Source organism: Furipterus horrens, unplaced genomic scaffold (genome assembly GCF_987537825.1).
Source record: "Furipterus horrens unplaced genomic scaffold, mFurHor1.1.pri manual_scaffold_9, whole genome shotgun sequence".
Taxonomy (NCBI): Eukaryota; Metazoa; Chordata; class Mammalia; order Chiroptera; family Furipteridae; genus Furipterus; species Furipterus horrens.
In genome coordinates this window covers 79,334,419-79,361,582 of record NW_028327179.1, presented here as the reverse complement: position 1 = coordinate 79,361,582, position 27,164 = coordinate 79,334,419, and the positions used below count along the sequence as shown (strand labels likewise).

General features: G+C 38.7%; 2 long non-coding RNA genes across 2 annotated transcripts in view; one reads left to right on the top strand and one right to left on the bottom strand.

Moving 5' to 3' along the window:
• The window catches only part of LOC150001999 (uncharacterized), a 16,127-nt gene extending 3,335 nt beyond the window's left edge, over positions 1-12,792 (top strand). The window contains exons 2-3 of the long non-coding RNA XR_016513083.1: positions 9,385-9,520; positions 12,725-12,792. This is a non-coding gene — a long non-coding RNA (uncharacterized LOC150001999). The remainder of the gene's footprint in view (positions 1-9,384; positions 9,521-12,724) is intronic.
• The window catches only part of LOC150001998 (uncharacterized), a 27,998-nt gene extending 834 nt beyond the window's left edge, over positions 1-27,164 (bottom strand). The window contains exon 1 of the long non-coding RNA XR_016513081.1: positions 27,078-27,164. This is a non-coding gene — a long non-coding RNA (uncharacterized LOC150001998). The remainder of the gene's footprint in view (positions 1-27,077) is intronic.

Below are 27,164 nucleotides of genomic sequence, written 5' to 3'. Positions count from 1 at the left end.
AACTTAGAAAGGTCTAAATCTATTGTCTAGTCTAATTCCTCCTTGGGAGGCTTCTTTGACCTCAGGAATAACAAAATTCTCTGAGTAACCACATCTGTAGAAATGTAACATTCATGTGAAGCCAACACTGACCTTACTGGGCCAGCCAGTTTGGCGCCACATGAACTCTTAGAACCGGGGTAGTCAGTGTGACCAGGGAGAGATTTGAGAATTAGAAGAAGGAACATTTGAAGGACTGTGATCACCTTTAGCCTAGTGTCCATAGGTTCATGGTCATAGTCTTTTATTTATTTACATATTTTTAAAGATTTTATTCATTTATTTTTAGAGAGAGAGTAAGCAGGGAGAAAGAGAGAGAAACATTGATGTATGAGAGAAGCATCAATTGATGGCTTCTTGGCACGCTCCCTAACCAGGGACCAAACTTACAACCCAGGCATGTGCCCTGATTGGGAATCGACCTGGCAACCTTTTGCTTTGCAGCATGACTCCCAACCAACAGAGCCACATGGTGAGGGCTCAAGGGTGTAGTCTTGGAGATGCATGGAATATAAGACCTTTCATTACCGCACCAAAAAAAACAAAAATAAAGTGCAAGGAGAATATAGCATAAAAAAGAAAACTTAGTGGGAGTTCAGTAGGGTAAAGCATGAATGTAATGATAGAGAAGCTATAAAAGACAGCAATCATATTAGCAGCAGATATAAAAAACCTCTCTTACTATGAACCAAATTGCAGACACGCACAGACACATACGCATGAAGCTCTCTTACATACAATAATCACCTAACTAAGAAGGAGGGCATCCATCCAAGAATGCTGACATCCTGCCCTGGCTGGCATGGCTCAGTGGATTGAGTACCAGCCTGTGAACCAAAGGGTCTCTGGTTCAATTCCCAGAGAAGGCATGTACCTGGGTTGTAGGCCAGGTCCCCAATGGGGACATGTGAGAGGCAACCAGTCTCTCACACAACAATGTTTTTATCCTTCTCTGTCTCCCTCCCTTCCTCTCTCTATGCTTATTGGCCTGGACCAGAATCAACCTCAAATCCAATTTTTTTTCTGCTTTTTCTTTGTTCAGTTTTGGAATATTATATGTTTTTAGAAATTTATCCACTTCACCTAACCTGTCCAATTTCTTGGCATTGATGTTAATAAAAATTTCTTACACTCCTTTGTATTACTGTAGTATCAGTGATTACTTCTCCCTTCCATTTCTGATTTTATTTATTGGGATCCTCTTTTTTTTTTTTTCTTGATGAGTCTGGTTAGAGGTTTTTCAATTTTGTTTATTTTTCAAAAGACCAGTTCCTGAATTTATTGATCATTTGAATTTTTTTTTAAGTCTATGTCATTTATATCTACTCTGATTTGGATTATTTCCTTCCTTCTACTTGTTCTGGTCTTTTGTTAGTGTTGTTTTTCTAGTTCTTTTATGTGTAGGATTAGCTTGTTTATTTGAGATATTTCTATCTTCTTTAGGTAGGATTATAATGTTATGCACTTCATTCTTAAGTCTGCTTTTGCCATGTCCCACAGGTTTTGGGTGGTTGTGTGTTTGTTTTCATTTGTTTTCAGGTACTTTTTGATTTCTTCCTTGATCTCATTGTTAACTCACTCATTATTTAATAACATGTTATTTAGCTTCAGTATATTTGAATGTTGGAGTGTTTTTCTTGGCATTGATTTCTAGTTTCAGGCCACTGTGATCCAAGTAAATGACTGAGATCATCTCAATTTACTTAAATTCGTTCAGGCTTATTTTGTGTCCTACCATGTGGCCTGTTATTGAGCATGATCCATGTACTTTTGAGAAGAGTGTATTTATTGCTTCTTTGGGGTGAAGCGTTCTCCAGATATCAATTAAGTCTATTTGATCTAGTATTTCATTTAATGTCGCTATAAATTTGTTGATTTTTTTGTCTGGAATATCTGTTCATTGTTGACAGTGTGGTGTTAAATTCCCTACTATGATTGCATTGCTGTTGATCTCTTTCTTAAAGTCCTCCAAGGTTTTCTTCATATAGTAGGTGCTTCTATATTGGGTGTAAATATGTTTATAAGGGTTATATTCTCTGGTTGGACCACTCAAGTATTATGTAGTGTCCTTCTTTGTCTGTTGTTATGGCCTTTGTTTTGAAGTTATTTTTTTTAAGTATTGCTACCCCAGATTTTTTTTTTTTCATCTCTATTTGCATGGAATATGTTTTCTGTCCATTCACTTTTAGCCTGTATTTTGACCCCAGCTTTTTTTTTAAATCTCCTTTTGGATGGAATATTTTTTCCATCCCTTCACTTTCAGCCTGTGTAAATCTTTTGTTCAGAGGTGGGTCCCTTGCAGAGAGCATATATGTGGATCATGTTTTCTTATCCATTCAGCTACCCTATGTCTTTTGACTAGGGCATTCAATTCATTTGCCTTTAAGAGTATTATTGATAGGTACTTATCAACTTTTTTCCCTATGTACCTGTGTTTCTCTCTATTTCTTCTTCTTTTTAAAACAGTGTCTTTAGTATCTGCTGCAAAGCTAGTTTGGTGGAAGAGAACTCCTTCAGCCTTTTTTTTTTTTTTTAGGTCTGGAAAGCTCTTTATTTTGCCTCTTATTTTAAATGAGAGCCTTACTGGGTAGATTTGTCTTGGTTCCAGGTCCTTGCTTTTTATTACATGGAATATTGTATGCCAATCCCTTCTGGCCTGTATTATATCTGTTGATAAATCAGCTGACAGCCTTATCAGAGCTCCTTAGTAGGTAACTAATTGTTTATCTCTTGCTGCCTTTTAAGAATCCCTTTTGTCTTTAAACTTTGCCATTTTAATTGTGATGTGTCTTGGTGTAGGCCTCTTTAGATTCATCTTGATTGGGATTCACTGTGATTCCTGAACTCATATGACTTTTCCCTTCACCAGTTAGGAATTTTTTGTCATTATTTCTTCAAATATATTTTCTGTTCCTTGCTCCCTTGTTTCTCTTGGTATCCCTGTGATTCAAGTATTGTTATCTTCCATCTTATCCCAAGCTACCTTACACTCTCCTCATTTCTTTTAAGATGTTTTTATTTTGTTGCTCTGACTGGGTGTTTTTTTTTTTCCACCTTGCCTTCCAAATCACTGACTTGATCTTCTGCTTCATCTAGCCGGTTTTTAATTCCTTCTAATGTATTCTTCATTTTCATCTGGTTCTTATAAATAGTTTCCATGACTTTTTTCATGATGATGTAGTTTTCACTAAGTTACTTTTATAATAGTTCTCACTGAGTTCTTTCAGCATCTTTATAACCATTACTTTGAACTCAATGTCTGATCATTTGCTTGCTTCAATTTCATTTAACTTTTTCTGGTGACTCCTCTTTTATTTTCATTTGGAGGTTCTTTGTTCCCCTCATTTTAGTTGCCTTTTTTGTGTTTGTTTCTGTGTTTCATATAGATCTGCTTTGACTCCCTGTCTTGTGGGGTAGACTTATCTGGTAGGAGTCCTGTTGTACCCAGTGGTGCAGACTCCTTGATCTCCTGATCTGGATGCTTCAAGAATGCCCTTTGTGTGGGTGATGTGGGCTCTCCTATTGTATTTTGGTTTTGGTTGTTGTTAGCTTTTTCATTGGTGTGGTCTCCCCTCCAGCTGGTTACTGAGAGGCTTGACCCCATCACCACATCTTGTATGCTGTTATACAGGGGCTTGCAGAATAAAGCAAAAAAAACACAAAAAAGAAACCAAAATAAGCAACTCCCCTGACCCCAACCACAATTTCAATGACAAAAGATCAGAGAATGCTAAAAGGGAAAAGGAATATTAGCAAAATGGTGAAATAAAAAAAAAAAAAAAAGAGAACACCAAAGAACAGAAAAGTAATTGTGGGAGGAGAAAACGGAGAACTAATACCAATAATGAAAGAGAAAAATGGGAAAAATGGATGTAGAAAGAGAAAGAATAACAAAAATAAGAAAAGGAAAGATGGAATAATCAATGGTAAGAGTAAATAAGAGATATGACAAAAATAGAGCAATAAAAATAAATAAAAGTAAAATAGAAAAAAAAACTAATGAAAAGGTTATGAAAAATAACAAAAATAGTGAAAAAGAACACAGTGAAATTCATCTCAGCAGAGTTTAGTGCTTGCCTGCTGGGTTCTCCCTATGGATACGGCTCTACTGTAGTCTGAGTCTGGTGGACACCAGTGTCAGGTGCTCTCCATGTCTTGCCTTCAGCATCATGTTCAAAGCTACCAGTGGTCCACAGTTTGTGGCTGATTTATCCGAGCTTGACTCTGTCTTTGTTGGGCCAAGCTGTTCTGCACAGCTGGGTTTTTAACAGCTCTGGGTCCAGGGGTATGTAAGCAAACAACCCAAGTCACTGCCGGATCCACCTCTGTCTGCATCTGCTTGCCAAACCATTGTCAACCTTAGACTAGTCATAGACCCCACTATTTCTGAGAAGGCTTCTGGTGAGATCAGGGGTGGGGGGAAGTGGTGGGACTCCTGGATCTCCCATGGAAGGTGCCTTTCAGACTTCAGGGGAGGTGGTTAGTGTGTTCCCCTGCCCCAGAGGCACTGGTCTGGGTCTGTTTTGGATTATTTCCCTTTACTCAGCAGGGTGAGCCTCTAGTAAGTTTTTGAGTGGGGCCTCCAGAGTCCAGGTTTTGAGTTTACCAGAAACCAGGAGGGTGTTTCTATGGCTCTCCCATGAAGGGGAAGCACCAGTCTATTTCCTGGGAGAGTATATGGTATGACTACACTTTAAAGCAAATTTCTGACACCCCCTGAGTCTGTTTATGCTGCTGTCTCCTCAGTAGGTGTTAAGATGCAGGATGGGAGAAGGGAAAGAATAAAAGGAAAAAACCTACACAAAAGAAAATAAAACTGAATAAACCATTAAGGGGAAAAAAAGATGCAGTTTGGAAGGAGCAGTATTGCAGAAGGAGGATGGGGCATGCGATATCCCACAGGGTAGGGTATTTGCTTTTTCCCTGGGAGGGGTTTGTTATTCTCAAGCAAGATATATCCCAGCACAGAAAGTCCCACAGCAGCTTCCTCACGTTGCTCCCCAGTGCCTCCTACACTAGACTCTCCGCTTGAGGCTGCAGTGCCTGTGGCCTTCCCTTCGCTGGGGCCCGAGGTGAGTGGTTACAAACGCAAGACCTGTTCTTTGGCACCTTTAAGAATTAAGAAAGAAAAAAAATAGTGGTTTTGTCACAAAAGGGGTCTTGTTTCTCCCCAGCAGGGACAAACCCTGTGGCCTTTCACTGCTGGGTGTCATGTGGCCTGCTGGTTCCAGCACTGCTCTATTTGGGAGCCCGGTTTGTGTACCCTGCCTCTCTCCTTTCAAGGGAAAGCTCCCGCAGCTGTGCTGCTGCCTTGGGTGGCCTCTTTAATGACCTTCACCCTTCCTACTAGTTGTGGTGTTTGTTTGTTTTTTTCCCCATTCTTGGTTAAAAGCCTTTTTTTTCAGGTAGTCTTTGGTTTATTTCAGATGTCTAGTCCTCTCTTTAGTTTTTTATTTCCAATTTCGTTCTGGGAGGAGGTGCACAATATATCCTCCTACTCTGCCACCATTTTTTTTTTTCTTTTTTCTGTAGACCTCGCCTTCTGGGTTTCTTATTTTACAGGTCTGGGGGGAGATGGGACAGGAATCTAAATTTCAAACAAGTACCTAGGTGATGCCATTCCTGCTGGTTCAGGGATCACATTTTAAGAACCACGGAGCTTTATAGTTGGGAGTCCTGAACCCATCGGCGATTACTGAGGGAGGAGAGAGTGTAAGTAGGAAAAAAATGGAACTTTAATGGACTTCAAAAATTAAATTATGGATAGAGGGTTTAAATCCCCACAAAGGAGTGAGAATATAAGATTTAGAGGTAGAAAAAAAGCTAGGTAAGGAGTGTTACTCCATTCACCCGACCTCTTATAGATCTTTGGAGCCCTATGGAATTTGCCATAGCCAGTAGAAAGAAAATTCATTAAAATGTTGAATAAATGTAATCTAAAAAGAGACATCACTACTGGGACTAAAAACCTCCAATCTTTTACTTTCTGCCCCCCTCAGCTGAAAGTTATGAATCCATGTTACAATAAAAGAGCCGAAAAATTTTGGACACATCTCTCAAAAGGACCACAACATCTATCAATATCAATGATAATCATCAACATGCAAATCATTTTTAATGTATGAATCACTTGGAATCTCATCTGGCCCCATGGGTTCCATTTCTATTATGCCTTTATTTAGTGGTGAGCTATTTCTGCATTCTCAGAATGTTAAAAAAGATGTTTGATCTCATCAGGGAAATAAAGGGAAGAATAAACAAATGAGACTACATCAAATTTAAGAGTTTCTGGTCAGCAAAAGAAAACATCAGCAAGATGAAAAGACTACCAACCCTATGGGAAAACCTATTTGCCAATTATACCTCAGACAAGGCACTGATCTCCAAAAATATATAAAGAACTTATATGACTCAACACCAAGAAGACAGACAATCCAATTAAAAAATGGGCAAAGGACCTGAACAAACACTTCTCCAAAGAGGACATACAGAGGGTCCATAGGTTTATGTAATAATGCTCAACATCACTAGCCATCAGCGAGATGCAAATTAAAACCACAGTGAGATACCACCTCACATCGGTCAGAATGGCCATCATCAACAAGTCAGCAAACAACAAGTGCTGGTGAGGATGAGGAGAAAAGGGAACCCTGGTGAGCTGCTGGTGGAAATGCACACTGGTGCAGCCACTATGGAAAACAGTATGGAATTTCCTCAGAAAAACTAAAAATGGATTTTCCTTTTGAACCAGTGGTTCCATTGCTAGATTTATACCCGAAGAATCCTGAAACAGCAATTCAAAAGAACTTATGCACCTCTATGTTCATAGCAGCGCTATTTACAATAGTCAAATGCTGGAAACAGCCTAAGTGCCCATCTGTAAATGCGTGGATCAAAAAACTATGGTACATTCACAGGATGGAATACTATGCAGCAGAAAGGAAAAACGATATCCTACCATTTGTGATAAAATGGATGGAACTAGAGAGAATCATGCTTAGCAAAATAAGCCAGGCAATGAAAGACAAATACCATATGATATCACCCTGTAGTAGTTTGATAGCAGGTATTGTGATTCCTCCTACTGTGTTCTTCTGTCTCAAAATTGCTGTGGCTATTTGGGCTCATTCTGGGTTCCATAGAAATTTCTGAAGTATTTGTTCTAGGTCTGTGAAATATGTCACTGGTATTTTAATAGGGATTGCCTTGAATATGTAAATTGCTTTGGATAGTATGAACATTTTAATGCTGTTGATTCTTTCCATAGTATATGCTTCCATTTATTTGTAATCTTCCTTTATTTCTTTCTTCAGTGTTATGTAGTTTTCTGAGTACAGGTCTTTTCCCTCCTTGGCTAAGTTTATTCCTAGGTATTTTATTTTCCTTGATGCTATAGTAAATGGGATACTTTTTTCTAGTTTCTATCTCTGATATTTTATTGTTGGTATACAGAAATGCCTTCAATTTCTGAATATTAACTTTGTACCCTGCTATTTTGCAAAATTCACTTATTAGGTCGAGTAGTTTTTCCATGGAGTCTGTTGGGTTTTTTATGTACACTGTCATGTCATCTGTAAATAATGACAGTGTTACTTCCTCTTTTCCAATTTGGATGCCTTTTATTTGTTTTTCTTGTCTGGTTGCTATGGGTAGAACTTCTAAGACTATGTTTAATAGGAGTGGAAAGAGTGAACATCCTTGTCTTGTTCCTGATCTTAGGGGGAATGCTTTCAGTTTTCAGCTATTGAGTATGATGTTGGCTTCTGGTTTCTTGTATATAGCATTTATTATGTTGAGGTATGCTCCCTCTAGTCCCATTTTTCTCAATGTTTTCATCATAAATGGGTGTTGTACTTTGTCAAATGCTTTCTCAGCATCCATTGATATGATCATGTGGTTTTTGTCTTTCATTTTGTTTATGTGGTGTATTACATTTATTGATTTGTAAACCATCCTTGCATCCCTGGGATAAATCGCATTTGATCGTGGTGTATGGTCTTTCTAATGTGTTGCTGGATCTGGTTTGCCAATATTTTGTTGAAGATTTTAGCAGCTATGTTAATTAGTGATATTGGCCTGTAGTTTTCTTTCTTTGTGGTGTCTTGACCTGGTTTTGGAATTAGGGTAATACTGGCTTCATAGAAAAAGTTGAGGAGTCTTCCCTCTTCTTGGATTTTTTTGGAATAGTTTGAGAAGGATAGGAGTTAGTTCTTTCTTAAATGTTTTATAAAATTCACCTGGGAATTTGTGTGCCGGGAGTTTTTTGTATTACTGCTTTGATTTCACTAGTTGTTATCAGTCTGTTCAGGCTTCCTGCTTCTTCTTGATTCAGTTTTGGAAGATTATATGTTTCCAGAAATTTGTCCATTTCATCCAGGTTGTCAAATTTCTCATGATACAGTTGAAGAAGTTTGGGGAAGATATTTGGATGTGGCTTATTTCTAACTCTTCTTCCTTCTCCTCTCTCCTACCTCTTTACTCTTCTTGTTTTTTGGTCTCCTGTCCCTTCATCTTCTGTCTTCCCTCCTCATTCTTCTTCTTCTTCCTCCTCCCAGATATTTCTCTCCAGTCTCTAATTCCCACTAATAACTGATTTGGAGTGGAGCTGTGAATAAAAGTAGGTTAAATCATGATTGGAGGGTGAGGTGAGTGAGAGGCAGACCCAGAAGGAGGAGCTAATGTTTGGGTTCTGAGTCCCTGGGAGCCTGATGGGGACAGGACTGCCAAATTGGTCCTGGCAGCCAGCCAGGTGCCAGCATTTCCCTCCTCATCTCAGTACCAGGTACTTGACAGATAATGAGATTCAGTGCTTTAATAGGAATCACACAGGGTATCAAAGGTGGCTAGATCTAGGGGGATTTCATCCCACAAATCACCAAGACCCAGGCACCAAACCATCTCACCCTCCTGTGTGAGCAGATTGGAAAAGTTTAGACCCTCTTGGTTTATCCCCTGAGCTTCTTTTTTATACATTTTTAGTTTTACATATTTTGTAAAAGTTTTATAAACTTTAGTATTTTAATTGTATTAAATTTTTAGTTTCATTGATGAAAACAGGTGGATTCCGAATTTTAAAAATAACAACTTACCTTCACCTAAATAAAGACCAAAACAACTATTGCCATGTGGTTCTACTATGACATATCTCTTAGAGTAACTTTGTGTACTGGATGGACTCTGGCCAGTCATCCATAATAATGGAGAGAGTTCAAAAGTTCCTTCTTGTGGAAGGAAGCCCTAGAAGGAATACACTCAATAATTCAGAAATTTCAGGAATATGGAATTATTTGGCCTTACCTCTCTCCATACAGTACCCCCATATTTCCCATTACATGTTTTCCTTAGGACAGCCTATCACCATTCACGCACCCCAGAAAGTATTGAGCCTGCTGGAGCAAAAAGAAAATTTGTGACTCGCTGCTGGAAAATGGGCAAGTACCAAGCAATTCTTCTTGACAATCCCAATGTCTCCCTCAAAACTGTAAGTAAATTAAATCCTGTCTCCCTTCTCCCAGAGCCAGACTGGACTCAGATAGAAGCAGTTTTATGAACAAAGGAAACAGAAAGGCTGGTTATGCAGTTGTGACTCTTGAAGGAGTAGTGGAGGCCCAGGAGCCTCAGCTCAGAAAGCTCAACTGATTGCATTGAGGAGAGTAAATGCGTATACTGACTCAAGGCAAACTTTCCTAATTTTGCATGCACATGGTTCAATCTAGAAGGAAAGAGGACCATTAACTTCCAATAAAAAGGAGATTAAGCATGTAGCAGAAATTTTAGAATGGTCAGAAGTGGCTCAGGTACCTTTACAGGTGGCAGTTATGAACCACGTTGGGCATTAGAAAGAGAATTCTGAAGTGACTGGAGGAAACAATCTGGCTGATAGATAGAGCAATGAAAGAAGCAAACTGCTAAAGGAACATTTATAATGCCTTTAGTACCTCTTCTAGACTTGTCACAATTTGACCCTGAATATTCAACTGCAGACTTAGTGAAAGCTAAGAGTTTGGGTTTTGATGGAGAAGGTGCTAATAGTGGATTGGAAAAGAATAAGAAAGGATTTATACTGCTTCCTGAACATTTAGTAGAGCTAGTCACGAAGCATTTGCATGAGGCCACTCACTATGGAAGAGATTAATTAACCACCTATAACAAGCCATGGCTCATAGGACCTGGAATTTCTAAAGCTATATGAAAAATAATGTTATGTGCCAGAAGAACCCCAAGACAGATCCCCATCAAAACAAAGAAGAGAAACAATACCAAGGACAGTGTCCTCTTGAGGACTGGCAAATAAACTTTACCCAGATGCCAAGGGTCTGAGGGTGGAAATATTTGTTAGTCTCTGTAGACACCTTTTCAGGATGGGGAGAAGCCTGTCCTACTAGAACAGAGAAATCCTTGGAGGTAGTGAAAATCTTATTGAAGGAAATAATCCCTTGCTTTGGTTTCCTGGCAGCGAACAGAGAGATAATGGACTGCTTTTGTTTCAGAAATTACATGTAAGGGTAGTAAACTTTTAAGAATCAAGTGGAGACTCCACACAGCATGGAGACCTCAGGCTCCTGGAAAGGTAGAGAAGATGAATCACACTGTGAAGAAAAATACAGCCAAGCTCATTGGGTCTGGTAGGTGACAGGCAGCACAAAAGCCAGCTTTTCTGGTTTCAAATGGACACAGATGCAGAAGGTAAGTAGATGAACTGGGAGAGTTTATGAAAGTTCTCAAAAGGCTTCTACTTTGCCAATGAAATGGGAGCCAAGAGTGATTATGATGGAGGAGCTATTGGAGATTTGAAGAGAGGTTCAGAAAGGATGGAGTCATCAAGAGTATGGATTGGAAAAAAAAAAAAAAAAAGAGTATGGATTGGGAATATACAGTATCATTAGGGGACAAGGTCACCTACGAAGGAAGAAGAGTCGTTGTGAGTGCTAGTGAAGGTACTAAGCACCACTGTGAGCTTCATTCTGTTCAGCTGTGTGGGTGCAGGAGCAGCAGGGAGTCAGATTTAACCAGACTGTGTTTGGCTAATCACAGCAGCATCCCCCATCGGACACTTGCCACCCTCATGGAAATATTAGCTTTCTCCTTCATAACAGATAGGAACATTGTTCAGAGATCTTAGTGATTTTGACTCAGCGTTCAATACTTCCACCAATGATGTCTTTAGAAAGTTTTGTGTTCTGTTATTCATTTTTCCTTTTCCCATTGCACAATTTTGTGTTTTTCTGCTTTCAATATTACGCATGTTTCCAAAAGGGGTGAAGGCAACTGTGGAAGGAGAGATATAATGAAGACTTTTGACAATATCTCAATAATCTTAAATATCATTTATGAAGCACCTTTTATGTCCTAGGCACTTAACATAAAATTCTACCCCTTTCAACAAGGTTTTCTATTCTAAGGGAATAGAAACTTAGAAAATAAAGTGAGACACCCAGCTAGTAAATGCCAAAGCAGAAACCAAGTGTCATTGTGACTGATTAAATTTAGCTTTTGAATCTTGGCTCTAGAAATCATCTCTTTCCCTTCTCTCCACACCCCTCATAAATCTAGTTTCCCTTACTCCAACCAATGCCTGTAATAATAACATCCCTAGGCAGCCGAAGACAGTAACCTGAAACTGATTGATGGTCACATGGTCAGGGACTTTGGCAGGCTAAAGGTAACCTCTTGACCTAACTTATGTTTCAGCTCCTAAGTCCTAATGTAGAACACCCGCCCTGGTAACTTTCCGATGAAAACAGACACAGGAATGCCAGAGCAGATCTCAGGGCTGTCCTCAAGACCTAAAGAAATCACTTATTACTTTTACTTCATCTCCCACCAATCAACTCTAGCATGATCCTGAAACCCCTAGCGCAGTGTGTTTGGTTTTGCCCTGTATAATCTGTAACCTACAAACCATAGGTGAGTTGGGTCTTTCAGAGCATTATCTCCCTATATTCTGGATTAACCAATTCAATATTAAACAATTTTTCTTTCTATACTGCACACTCCTGCTCATGTATTATTATTATTTTCTTGGCAGACAGATTCAAACATCCGGGTCCTGGTAACACATATTCCATAGTGCTATTCTGGCCACTTAACCCATCCTCTTGCCCTTCTTTTCTGAGGCAAAAATCAAGCTTGTGTTGTCCTAGCTTCAACAGTACATATTCAAATGCTATGCAGTGAGCTTGCCCAAATATCTTTAATCCACAGTGTTGTTTCTACCTTTTCGTTCCAAACACCAGACCTCATCTGCTCCTAATTCAGGAACTAAAATTCATGTTCCAAACGGAACTCATTCCTAAACCCTAAACTTTTACTGGTGTTCTCTTCTCCATTTTTAAACCTCTGGATAACTTGAATACATTTACAATGCTTTGGTACTGTTGATATTTTGGGATAGGTAATTTTTTTCCTGTGAAGGCCTGTCCTATGAGTAGCAGGCTCTTTGGCAACGTCCCTGACCTCTACCCAGTAGGTGCCAGTAGCACCTTTCCCCCAACTGTGACAACCAAAAGTCTCTCTAGACATTTCCAAATGTGCTTTGGAAGGCAAAATTGTCCCTGTTAGAGAACCACTGGATTAGAAGTAAGGATTAGGTAGGAATTAGGTGTTGTTGTTGTTGTTGTTGTTGTTTTACAAAAAATTATATTGCCAGTTTATAACAAAGTTCTCTTTTTATTTTGTTTTCTAGAAGATGTGTTCCTCTCAGAAATTTTACTTTCTCAATGACTTTTGAAAAAAACTCCTGGCCTCAATGTCATCACCACAGACTTAATAGTAATGGTTCCTACGTTACCATTATACTTTGAAATAAAAAATCTGTAATAGGATTTCTTTTTCATTCTATTAGAGTGCTTACATAAAGACTATGTAATACTCATTTTTGCATCTACAACATTGACAAAAAATCCTAATATATAAGTATGTATTTCGCTTGTGCCTTTAACTGTATTGAAAGGAATTTGATGTGTTGGCTCTTTCAATTGTGCCTACGAAATACCTGTTTATTTTGTCTTGTGATCCTTACTGAAATCACAGTCCTGCCATCTAGTGGCGAATTATCCAAACTATCCATATAATACATAGCATGAAATAACTTACATGCCATATTTCTCAAATACAAAAACTTAAAATTACATTCAATATCTCAAGATAAAGAAACTTCATACATTTGCAAATATATTTTCCAACTAATAAAATACTTCAATTTTTAAGTTTTTGCGAATTTAGTGAAATTAATTCACATGTATAAAGTTTTTAGTTCCAATATATAAGGGGGGAGACCCCCCAAAACTTGGAATTTATTTATTTAAAAATGGCTTATTTATTCTTACATGTTGAAATTTATGTCACTTTCAAAGTACTCTCCACTTTATGCAATACACCTTTCAAGATTTTTTTTTTTCACTGCTCAAAACAGTTTTTGAACTTATCAATTTTGATGACTTTTAGTGCTTCTCTCATTTTTTTTTTTGTTTCACCTATTACACATTGGCAAAATGTTTTTCTTTGAGGACTTTTTTCATCCGGGGAAGCAAAGAGTTGCTCGGTGTGAGATTAGGTGAATAGGGAGGGAGCAGCATGGGATCATGCCATTTTAGGTCAAAACTGCTGAACACTCAGCATGGTGTGGGGCAGGTGCACTAACAAATCAGCCATCATGAAATGGGCAAATACTTGAGTCTTCAAAATGAAAGTCACTGAAGCTGAACAGAGCCTCTTACAGCAACGCCAGTTGGTACACTGATACAGATGTGTTCTTAGAATACTCACTTACAGAGACTTCCGGCCAAGATGGAGGCTTAGACGGACACGCTAGGTCTCCCTCTACAACTAGAGAAGAATACAACTACTTCAAAACAAAGGATAACTAGAAATTCCAGAAAATAAAACTACACGGAAGCCCAACATATGAAGTTATAAACCAGCGGTGCCATTTGGGCAGGTAAGAGTTAAAGAGGGCAGTGCTGTTTGCGGTCGCACCTGGAGCGGCGGGGCGGCGAGGAATCCCGGCCGGTCAAGCCCGTGGCAGTGCGCGACTCCGGCGCTGGGGAGAGCGGCCGCCGCATCGCCTTGAACAGTGAGGCCCAGGGGGGCGGGAGGACAGATCCCAGTCTCCTAGCTGAATAACTGTGTGAATCCATCTTGGACCCCCGCCCCCAAAGAAAGCACCACAGGGCTGCGAAATAGGTCGCGGACAGGCAGCCGCTGGTCGCTGATTTGTGACGTGTACACAGGCACTGCCCCGGACAGCCGGCCCAAGAAAACAAAACGCATCTGTCAAAATGAGGCAGACAACTATAGAAATCCCGGTGACACAATTCACCAGGCAGCAGATAGAGAACCTGACAGATGAACAGATAAGAAACCTGTCAGAGGCTCAGTTCTGGGCCATTGTTATCAGGTGGCTTACAGAATTCACAAAAGAGCAGGAAAAAGATAAGAAAAAGCGAAAAACTTTCATAAGGAAAGGAACAAAACCGCATACGAGAAAGATGGTGAGAAAAAAAAATCCAGAGTTCATTTCAACAAACTGGAATATGGAGAAGGAACAAGCAGTCAACCAATGCAGCGAGAGGAAATGGGAAGCAACAATGAGAGGATCAGAAACCTCTGGGACAGCTATAAAAGGCCCAACATAAGAATCATTGGTTTGCCAGAGAATGAGGAAGATGAACTAGAACTTGAAAAATTGAGTGAAAATATAATAAAGGAGAACTTCCCAGACTTGGGGAAGGGAATAGACTTGCAGGTCCAGGAAGCAAGGAGAGTTCCCAAGAGACTGGACCCAGGGAGAACCACTCCAAGACACATTATAATCAAAATGTCAAAAATTAAAGATAAAGAGAGAATCTTAAAAGCAGCAAGAGAGAAGAAAAGAATTATGTACAAAGGGGTCCCAATTAGACTATCAGCTGACTTCTCAAGGGAAACCCTACAGGCAAGAAGGGACTGGCAAGAAATATTCAAAGTAATGAAAATCCAAAACCTACAACCACGAATACTCTATCCAGCGAAATTGTCATTCAGAATAGAAGGGCAGAGAAAGTGTTTCCAGGACAAAATAAAACTGAAAGAGTTCATTAGATCCAAACCACTGTTATATGAGATGTTAAAGGGACTGGTTTAAAAAAACAGAAGCTAGGGAGATGAAACAAAGGCAAACTAAATAGGCAACGAGAGGGGAAGAGGAACTGTGGATAAGGGAAGCATAGTGGGGGGAGGTCAACAGGGAGGGGGAGTGGGGAGAGGGAGGGAGATGATATAGGAATTGGGGATCAAGGTAGGAGGGAATGGAATAGACGGAGAGAGGTTGGGAGGAACTGTATGCACAACTAATGGACATAATCTAAAAGGGGGGGACAACTGGAGGGAGGGGGGCCACCGGGTGGAGGGGAGCAGAGGGAAGGGAAATTGGCACAAATGTAATATTTTAATCAATAAAACACATTAAATCTGAAAAAAAAGAATACTCACTTAGAGGGGGAAGCTTGTACTACAAGGGCCCCACCCTCCATAAGATAATTTCATTTGGGGGAGGGTCTCCCTTTGTATAGCATTTTTTATTTGCAAATAAGGAATATGTAATAAATATATAATGTTTACATTATCTCTCTTTGATTTTACACAGTATCCTCTTCCAACCAACCTCAAGTTTGTTGCTTTTTCCATTAGAGACTTCTCTCCTTGAAGAGTCTAAGCCAGAGATTTTAAACTTTTTCATCTCATGAGATACATAATTACTGAAATTCTTTAGCATAGCAAAAAAAATTTTTTTTCCTGCTCTGACAAAAAAATAGGTATAATTTTGATTCATTCATACCAGGCTATTGTTGTGTTGGTTGTTGTCATTTTAAAAAAGATTTTATTTATTTATTTATTTTTAGAGAGAGGGAGGGAGCTAGAGAGGAAGAGAAACTTTGACGTGTGAGAGAAACACTGATACGTTGCCTCTCGCATGTGTCCCAATCAGGAACCAGGCCTGCAATCACAATTCAGGCATGTGCCCTTGTAACAGAGTGGGGGAGGGATCCCAAAGTTCCCACAGCCATGCTTGATGGATGGGGGAAGGAGACAATACAGCTTTTAAGGCAATTTGCATACTTATGGAAAGCTGATAACTAGACAATAGCTGTGCTGCTGCCCAAGTAAAAGGGCAAAAGACATGGCTTAAGATACTTTCCTTAACAATGACTTATGGTGCTTGGGGTCAGCTTTTAAAATTCAGGGCAGCCATGAAAAAGGGCCATGTAGTTTGAAAGGATGTAGAAGGGCCACTCTGTCCACCATGAGGTCTGGTGTGAAAGAAGGTGCCATGATGAAGGAACATGACAGAGAGGAGTATGATGGAGGAGCATGTTGTAGCAGTCATGTAAGAATTAGCCATGCAGTTTGTCAGGACTGGGCTAGTAAAAAAGCAGGCATGCTGCTGTTTTGATGACGCCAGCTCTAGCTGACTCCAAAGCCACCAAAGACTGCCTTGCAGACCTGAACTCTATCTGGACCCTTGGAACTCAGGACGTATAGAGGATACTCTTAGGACTTGTGCTTTTCCTGGACTTCACCACGGTGCAGTGCAACATGGTGCATGCTTTCCTGGACTATTAGATGGAGGCTAAAGGCAACATACCCCAGGTCCTAAAGGAGAGAACTGACAGATAAGGAATGGGCAACTACTGGGGTTGGTTTTGGTTTATAGCTTTTTGGGCAGCAAGGAAAGTGCTGGGTGTCCTGTGAGAACAGGGCTCTGAGCAGGAGTGCTGCCAGCCCCCTTGTCTTGGGCTGAAATATTGTAAATAAAGACCTGTTTTTCTCAACACTAATTATTGGGTCTTACACCAAAGTGCCACATGAATGGGCCCACTTTGCTTGGTAACACCCTGACTGGAAATCAAACTGGCAACCGTTCACCCTGTGGGATGACGCTTAACTAACTGAGCCACACTAGTCAGAGTTGTCATTTTTTAACTTCGACAATCTAAGGGAAAAGAGGTCAGTCCCCCTGACTAGTCAGGTACTGCATGTTTTTATTTGTTTTTTAAGATATTATTTATTTATTTTTAGAGAGAGGGGAAAGGAGGGAGAAAGAGAGGGAGAGAAACATCAATATGTAGTTGCCTCTCACATACCCCCAGCTGGTGGCCTTGCCTGCAACCCAGGCATGTGCCTAACTGGAAATCAAACCAGCAACCCTTGGGTTCACAGGTAGGCACTCGGTCCACTAAGCCACACCAGCCAGGGCAGGTATTGTATGTTTTAAAGATTCTTGTGACTCACTGGTTGAAAACAGCCAGTCTAAGCATAACTCAGTTGAATAGGAAGACCTAGGTACAAGCTCCTCAACTACCAGGATTCACCCCTACTTGGACCCAAAGTTGTTCCATAATTTGGGCAGGAACAAGCAGTTTTTAAGCAGCAGGTTATTAGTGTGCTTAAAAGGTTGACTGAATTGACTAATCAATTCAAGCAAGCAGATGTGTTGGGGGTGGATAAACATCCCCCTTAGTTCTGGCTGGTCAAATAATTCAAACATACAGCAAATTAGCAAAAGAAAATAAAAACTTTAATTTGTGCACCAGGGGAATTCATATACGCATGAAAATTCCAGACAGCAAGGCCATATCGGGTAAATATGACATTTTGGATAAAGGAGGAAAGGGAAGAGAGGGTATTAAATTTCAGAAGTGAGAATGGGTGATTTAAAGGTAGTTGAGGAAAAGCAGAACACACAAGATAGACAACAGTGGACCCTCCATATCACCCTGCCCAGGCTCTGTAGCTTCAGCTTCACTGGAGAGGACACTCCAGCGTCATCGCAAGATGTCGATTCAACACGGGAGGAGACAGATACCGAGTCACTCCCGAGTCGGACTGCACAGCCATTCTCGGCGGTGCAGATAGACTCTTAAGAAGCTACACCATCGTCTCTCGAGACGGACGGCTGCCGATACGATACGATACGATATACGATACAGTTAAATAATAACACATTTTGGATGGAGAGAACAAAGAATGGAAGAAGAGTGAGAGACAGGAGTTGACAATTCAGTTTCAACTTTACTAATTAACATTTGAGATATCATGTCTATTACTAATTCATGTTTATGAGTCACAAAGTATTTGCTTTAGCAGAAAGGCATAACCAAGTGTCTATAAAATATGCTGAATTGTTGTCACTTGTCTCTGTTTTGTTGAGCTTGTTAACATGCTTTGAAACCAAATGTAACAGATGTATAAACTTGCAGATATTTCTCATTCTTCCTATTAGCTCGTGATATATCATTAGTCTGCAAGAGGAATATTTATTTATTCCTAATACTGCAAACTTATCAATGGGATGGCCCCATTTCTTTATATCAGCTACATAAAATGCCTGAAGATATTCAAGAGGTGATTTAGACCAATCCCTCATTGCATAAATTGAGGTCTTGAAAGGTTTAGCACTTTGTCCAAAGTAATGGAGCTAATTGTGGAAGATGGTTCAGTAACATTCGAATGCTGAGAAAATAACTGTTAATCCTGAGGCTACATCATAACTCAATGTCTGAGATTAACACACCACCAAGTTGTACAGGGTGAGCGTCTTGAGACATTCCACTATACTTCACATCCCCGAGTACCTCACTAATCTGCAGTCTCAGTCTAATTAAGTCATTTTCTTACAAACTCTTAACCCACAACCTCTATTTATCCTACTTCCTTCCCTTCCAAAGCAAAATTTTCCAGTGTCTCTTGTGATCCCAATCGGTGATCAGCAGATCCCTTTACTCCAAGTATTCCCTTCACTTCCTTGAAATCTACCTGGGCCCTGAGTGAACATTGAATGTCAGGGCCAGGAGTTGCGGTAGGTGAATTTCTTGCTCCTCATTGCTACTTCCAAATTATTTCACCCCTTCCCTCCAGCAAAAATCACTATTCTTTTAATGCTGATGTCATCTGGGTGTACCACTGCTTCCTATACCTTATTACATTATTCTAGTCACAACTCCTCATTCACTAGTCTTCCATTCCACTAGGTGTCCTTCCTTTATCTTTGGTGATATCACAGATAAGTGGATGATCATCAAAAAGCTCCAGCTTCTCAGTTTTTTGATTGCTATATTCCATCAATATTTTCCTTTTCCACTTCAGTAACCCACCCATTTTACAGTCATAATCTGTACCTTTACATCTCTTTTAAAAAAAAATACAAAACTTTTCAAAATTTCAGCTAGACAAATCTTTATTTCCTACTGCAGCTTCCTATGCATTCAGTTCATTGATACAAGTAATTCCATACAACCATCTAGTTCCTCAACATATGGGGACATTTGATCCTTTCAGCCCACCATTTTATTATCTATCAGTCCCTCCCTGTCATCATTTCCCGTCTTGTTTGGCACAGATTCCATTATTACCAACATAGGTCCCTTTGCAAATACTTTCAACTCCCTGTTTCTTCTTCCCCTCAATTGAGCTTACCCTACAAAACCCTGATCCATTTATTAACTTCACCTTGCTTTAGAATTTCTCCTTGTTTGCACCTAAACAGGAAAGTGTTATTCATCACAGAAATCACATAATCAAGTGATTAATTTCACTTTAAATTCAGAATTTCAAGACAGATTGAATCCTGACATGGCCCAGAAATTTCTCTAATACATTTACTTTTCTGCTACCCAAGATGATCATATCATTCTGGTTCCTTTCTCTTCATCTTCTACCTCATCTCTCCCACCTTATCTCTCTGCAGGTATCTTTGCCCAGTTTATTGAGACTATGAGTCTATCAGAAGGAAGCGTTTTCATCCTCCCATGACCAAATCCCCAAGTCTACCTGCCACTGAATCATCTTCCCATTTTCATCAAAGGAGGATATATCTGAAACATACCAGAATATAGATGAGAACTTCAGAGATTGAGGCAATTGAACTTAAAATTAAGTGTTTAATTAGGGGTGATGCCAAATTCAGAAAGATGGTGTATATTATGTTCTGGAGAAAATGAAAAAGCTTTAGTGGGGAGAGACATGATTCAAGTTGTTTTGTAGGATGGGGATCAGCAAACTACAGCCCTTGGGTACTAGAGCCCTTGGGTCTGTTGACTAGGTTTTCTGTTGGGGGACTGTGTTCATAATGTTTATTTTTACTCTTTATTTTACCTTTCAGGATCCCAAAACATACTTAAGTCTTTTTCAGGCTATTCTTGTTATTTTATTTTTTTAGTAGTTTATTTTTTACTGTATTTTTTATTACCACTTATGCCCTTACAACCTCTTCCACCCTCAACCCCCGCAATCACCAACCATACTGTTGTCCGTGTCCATAAGTCCTTTTTCTTTTTGCTCAGTTGTAAATAAAATTGTATTGAAACACAGTCCCATCTGTCCATTTATGTACTGTCTATAGATACTAGCATGCTTCAATGATAGGGTTGAAGTGTTGCCACAAAAACCATATGACGTGCAAAGTCTAAAATATTTACTATCAATTACTTTAAAGAAAAATTTACCGGCCCTGATTTCACAAAGATAACTCTGGCAGCTTGATGAATAATGAATAGCAATGAGAATAAATTAGATGCACTGAAAATATTTGGAAGGAAATTTTGTTAGTTCAGATAAGAATGATAAAGGCCTGGTCTAAGCCAATGGTAGTGAATATGGAAAAAAGAAAAAATCGAGAGGCATTTTGTTTACAGAATCAGGACTCAATAAACAATGAGATGTGAGAAAAAAGATAGAAGTAGTTTTAAAAATTGACTCCAAGTTGTCTATTTTTGGTGAATGGGAGAGGGGCAGTGCTCTTAACTGCTGTAGGAGAAAAGGGGTGGGAGAAGCAAAAGTTTTCAGGAAAAATAATGATTTTCATTGTGGACAAGTTCAAGTCCTATAAAAAATAAACATGGAGCTCATTCAAATGATTCCCAAATTGATTTCTAAAGCTAAAGGAGTTATGGAGTTCATTGGTCTATAATTGGTAGCTGGTGCTAAGGGAATAGATGAAATCTATTTATTTTTTAAAATAAACAAAAATTTCTTAAAAGTTTATATTAAATAATAGAAAACTTGTGTGCACACAAAAATCTGCACATAGATGTTTACAGAAGCTTTTCTCATAATTGCCAAAACTTAGAATTAACCAAGATGGCCTTCAGTAAGTGAATGGATTAAAAATAACAACAAACAAAAAACTTCTGGTACACCCAGAAAATGGAATATTATTTAACACTAAAACAGAATGAGGTGTTAAACCATGAAAAGATGTGCAGGAAACTCAAATACATTTTATTGAGTGAAAAAAAGCCAATTTTAAAAGGCTACATACTCTATGATTTCAACTATATGGTATTCTAGAAAAAACAAAATCATGGAAAAAATAAAAAGGTCAGTGGTTTTGGAAGGTTGGGGAGAGTAAAGGATGAATAGGTGGAATACAAGATTTTTAGAACAGTGAAACAATTGTATATGATACCATAATGATGGGTACATGTTATATATTTGCACAAAACCACATATTTTACAACACCAAAAGTGACTGATGATATAAATTATGGACTTTGGGTGATTATGATGCATTGGTTGTAACAAATGTACCATGCTGGTGGGGAATGTTGATAAAGAGGGAGGTTATGCTTATGTGGGTGCAGATCATATATGGGAAAGCTCTGTGTTGTCTCCTCAATTCAGCTGTGGACCTAAAAGTGCCTTAAAAATAGTCTTAACTTAAGAAGTCTGTATTTCAAGAGCGATTGAAACTATCATTACTTCATACACAGATTATAAAAAAGTTAAAATAAATGAACTAAAACCAGAGAGGTCAAAATGGATAAATATCAAATATATAATATTCAGTAACAGAAAGCTACAAAGGATGTGTTACTATACCATATATGTAAAATTTTTAAATATAAAATAATGTACATGGTATGCAAACACACAAACGTAGAAAAGTATATTAATGACAACATAACTTCAGAATAGGAGAATAGAGAGGAGAGGGAAAGAATAAGAAGACTCTGGGACATCTCCAAAAGTGCCAACATCCAAATCATAGGGATGCCAGAGAAGAAGAGGAAAGCCAAGAAATTGAAAACTTATTTGAAAAAATAAAGAAAACTTCCCTAATTTGGCAAAGGAAATAAACATATAAGTCCACAAAGCAAAGACAGTCTCAAACAAGTTAGACCCAAAGAGAACCACACCAAGACACATCATAATTAAAATGCCACAGGTTGAAGATAAAGAGAGCATCTTAAAAGCAGCAAAAGAGGAGAGTTACCTACAAAGTAGTTCCCATAGCTGATTTCTCAAAAGAAATTTTGCAAGCAAGAAGGGACTGGCAAAAAGTATTCAAAGTGATAAAAAGCAAGGACCTACAACCAAGATTACTCTATACAGCAAAACTATCACTTAGAATGGGAGAGCAGATAAAGTGCTTCCCAGGCAAGGTAAAGCTAAATGTGTTCACCATCACCAAGCCCTTATTATATGAAATGTTAAAGGGGTTTATTTGAGATAAAGGAGATCAAAACTATGAACAGGAAAATGACAACAGGCTTGCAACTATCAACAACTGAATCTAAAAAACAAAAACAAAAACAAAAACAAACTAAGCAAAGAACTAGAACAGGGACACCATCATAGGTATGGAGATCATATGGAGGGTTACCAGTGGGGAGGGGGAAGGGAAAGAATGGGGGAAAAGATACAGGGATTAATTGGCAGGTACGGAATAGACAAGGGGATGCTATGAATAGTATAGGAAATGGAGAAGCTAAAGAACCAGTATACATGATCCATGGACCTGAACTTGGGGGAATTGTGGGAGAGAATGGGCATCCCGGGCAGAGGGGAGCAAAAGGAAAAAATTGGGACAACTGTAATAGCATCGTCAATAAGAAATACTTTAAAAAAGTAAATAACAGAAATAAATATTTTTTCCTAAAGGAAATATCTGCATAGTATTTCATATGTTAATATTGTATAAAAATAATGTTAAGAGCTTAGTTTAAATTACAAATATCATGAAAAATAGAGTTGAACAAGTTGAGAAAAGATGAGTCATGAGACCTAGGGGTTTTCATGGTATGCTATTCACTCAGATCCCCACAAAGCGAGTATGGATCTTGATACAATCTCCTGACCCAGGACCTGTCCTTCAAGCTTTCAGACATAGACACTTAATCTCATTAATATGACTATAAAGAACAAAACTCATCACAGACTGCAATCGAAGCTACTTATTAACAATAAGTGTAATTGCCAAGGAGTCCAGGTATATCAGCTTGACCAGCCAATCCAATTATCACACAGTGTTTGAGAGACCATGAAACAGGAAAAGGAGTTACCTTAATGGAGTGTGTCATGATAACTGGCTTCCATGCAACAATACCATGTCCTTGTCTACTGACTTCTAGAATAGGCTGAACAGACATCCTCTCTTAAGGTGAAGGCATGCTCTTGCACATTTCCTTTTTCTGTATCTTTGTTTCTAAACATACTTTTTCTAAAGCACAAATCCATTCCTCACAAATGTTGATACCTTTCTACTTAGGAGCAGATACATCTTTTAAAGATTATTCTTTTTTGCACTGAATGCACTATACTTATTATTGTTTAACTTCTGGAGCTCCTCTTTGATGGGCAGAGTCAACATTCCCCAAATTTGTCATATTTGTACCACTTTCTTGATTTTTATTGTATCTGAGGACAACTCTAATGTCATTGTTCATTTTATATTTCTTCAAATAAACTTATTTTTAAAAGATACTTTATCTTAATACCATTAATTAGCAATCCATTTTATACTTGACGTAAGTGAAAATAACCAATAAGAATAAAAATATTCTTTAATAATTAATTGGTTTCACGATTACTGTATATACACGTGCCACCAATTATTACCACAGCGGCTAAAATGACATATTGTTTTCTCTCTTGTGTAAGGTCTAATATAGTTCATGTAATCTGGCCTGTTACTGAAGATTGTAAAGGTATTACCATGTTATAACATCAGCACTGTTCTGATTCATCAAACCCCGATATGAATGCTAGTTCAACCTCTAAAAGAAACAAGTGAAAAAGACTATAGAAAATATGAGTTGTTTATATGGAATGTTCCTTAAGGTAATATCTTTAAAATGAGACCAGTTCTCTATGGAAATAATCTAGTATGTCTTTCATGAAATTCTGTAAGATTCTGATAACAGAATCTTAGGCTGTCATTAAACCACTTATTGCTGTGTAGGTGACAAATTTTAAAACATTTTCTGAGCCATAAAAAGGTGTAGCTTTTTTGGACCTACAACAAAATGTTAATTTTGCACAGCTCCCTAAAATGTGGTAAAATGTTTGAAAGTAATAAGGAAAAGAGAAGAGTGAGAAATTATGGGGTTTGTAGGTAAAGGTACAAAGAGTATGTTTTCAGAGGCTATTTGAAAATGTATAGGGGAGCTGATCAGGTACAGACGACACAGTAAGAAAAGCCTTGGCAAAGCTTCTCTGACCTTTGAATTGGCAGTGGCTCTGGGTAATGCTCTTTGTCCAGGAAGTTTGTGAGCATAAGTCTCTAGAAAAAAATAAAGATTATATTCTGAACTATAACAGTTTTAAGATATTTCATTAAAAGAGAGCAATTGTAAATGCTGTATATTTTTACATCTTTAGTTCCAAGGTTAGGTTCATGGTTATATAAGAAACTTCAAGCAAATTCAAAAATGAAAAAAAAATTTAAGTACTATAGATATTATATATAGAGAATATGATTTGACTCAACATAACTGGATCTAATCCCTGACTGGTTTGGCTCAAGTGAGTTAGGAATCATCCTGCAAACCAAAAGCTGACAGAATCACAGATTCCTGAGTCTTTATTAGGAGGACACTAGCCAGAGGAGCTGCTCAACCCACATCAGACTCTAGGTGAATAAGAAATAAATTCTGTTTAATGACACAGATTTAGTAGGTTTTTTTTTTTTTATAGCACTTAGACATACACTAATTGTTTGCCATTTTATAGACTAAGTATAAATTTGGATGGAGGTACTAAAACATGCATAATTTCAGTTTAAACTGTCATGTAATATTGAATCAAGGCCATTTTATCAGTGCAATTAACAAACATTTCCTTTAATGTTTGTCTTATTTTGGGATAACTTTTAATGCTTTTCAAGGTAACCGGGTATCAGAAAAACACCAGTACACAGAGAACCATATTTCCTGACCATTGTCAGTTCTACATATGTTCGTTGGTGAAGAAGAGGGCCAGATATTGTGATTATCAGAAACATGTTGAAAAGCTTTCAGGTTTTATAGTTTGTGCAAATTAGGTTGAAAACTAGAGAAAGAGGATTTTGAATGAATCAGGTAGACTAGAGTGTGAGAATTCAGGGTGAAGCAGTACAGGCATCTTATGGATGGGCTTGAACCTGTCCCTTAGAGGGTGAGAAGTCACAGCAGAGCCTTGAGGGGGAAGTGTGCATGATTTAAAAAACAGGCCAAGAAGCCCTGGCTGCTGTGGCTCAGTGGATTGAGCGTCAGCCTGCGAGCCAAGTGTCGCTGGTTCGATTCCCAGTCAGGGCACATTACTAGGTTGCATGTCAGGTCCCCAGTTGGGGGCACGAGTGAGAGGCAGCCACACAGTGATGTTTCTCTCTCTCTCTTTCTCCTTTCCCCTCTTTCTAAAAATAAAATAAACAGACAAAAGCAAACAAACAAAAAAAAAACAGTCCAAGAAGTGAAATGACTGAGGGGTATCATGAATTTTTTCTAGGTGAAAGTTGGGCAACCCATCCCACTATCTCAGGCAAGAGATGGCATTCAATTCATAATTGATTACTAAACCATTCTGGAAATTTTAGATTAGTCTTCTAAATTGGATTTTGTCTCTCTCTTAACCAGTCCAAGATGTTTGCCTATTCCTCAAGCTCTTGGATACAAGGGATATCCTTCCAATTTCCTTGTTTCTATCCAAGATCCTGCCCCCATTAAAACTTGAGCTAATTGTGCATAACTCCATTGCTGTGTCTCCCAACCTAGATCCACAAGGAAAGTATCCACCCTACTTCTATTTATATTAGAAGTGATGTAATTATAGTGTGAATTCAAGAGCAGCTTTGGATAACTGATGATCATCACAGTGTCTGGCCCTCTGCTCTACCAATAAATATTTGTAGAACTGATAATGGTCAGGAAATATGGTTCTCTATCTAGTAGTGTTTTCCGGATACTCAGTTACTTTGGCAACCTAAGCAGTAAGAGATCCTAACCACAATCAGATTAAAAAGCTTAGTTACATATGAAGAGAAATCCTGTTCCCAGCAGGAATTTTGTGGTAACAAACACCACTGTTTACTTCTCTTCCTGCTATCCTATGGTGGTTAGCATGTATAAAGATGTAAATTATGTATTCTCCACAATAATGGTAAACTTTAAAAAAAAATTGTTTTATTTATTTGATACACTTTATCAAAATCTTTATCTATTTTTTCATCATGTCAAACTTTCATTAAAGCTTTTTGAATAAGGTAACAAATTAAATCCTGTGAGGTTCCCTGGCAACTCCTTTTTGCCCATCCCTGTTCGGTGTGCCACTTGAAAGGTTTCCTGTCCCACAGATCCTTTGGTGCAGATGAAAGAACTGACTCAGAAACATATTGTCTGAGTAGAGAGAAGGCTGAGTGTCTGTCATAGAAGATCACCAATCACGCCTTTCTCAATCAGGGTTTTTATTGAGTTTGCTACATGCAGAAATGCACGGGGTAAGCATGCAGACCTCCACCAAATGGTTGGGAGTAAGAACAAAGGAAAGCATAAATCAACATAGGGAGATATGTAGCAAGACTGTGAGGCACCAAGGCATATCAGAACTCCAGATGCCTCGTTTTACTTAAACATTTTGTTTTCACATCCTACTGATAAGAATTCGGGACTACCCAGAGCAAGCAGGCTTCATCAGCTTCAAAGAGTACATTGCGTTCTTATTCTACTTCTAAAACCCCCCAGAATGTGGGACCAGCAGTATGGTATGTGGGGCACAGTGGCTACAGCCCTCTGTATCATACATACTGGTTTCTGTTGCAGTACTTTGTGGTCGAGGGCATGCAAGTAATTCCAGCAGACAGAATGTGGCACGGACGGAGGGCTGCGGCTCGC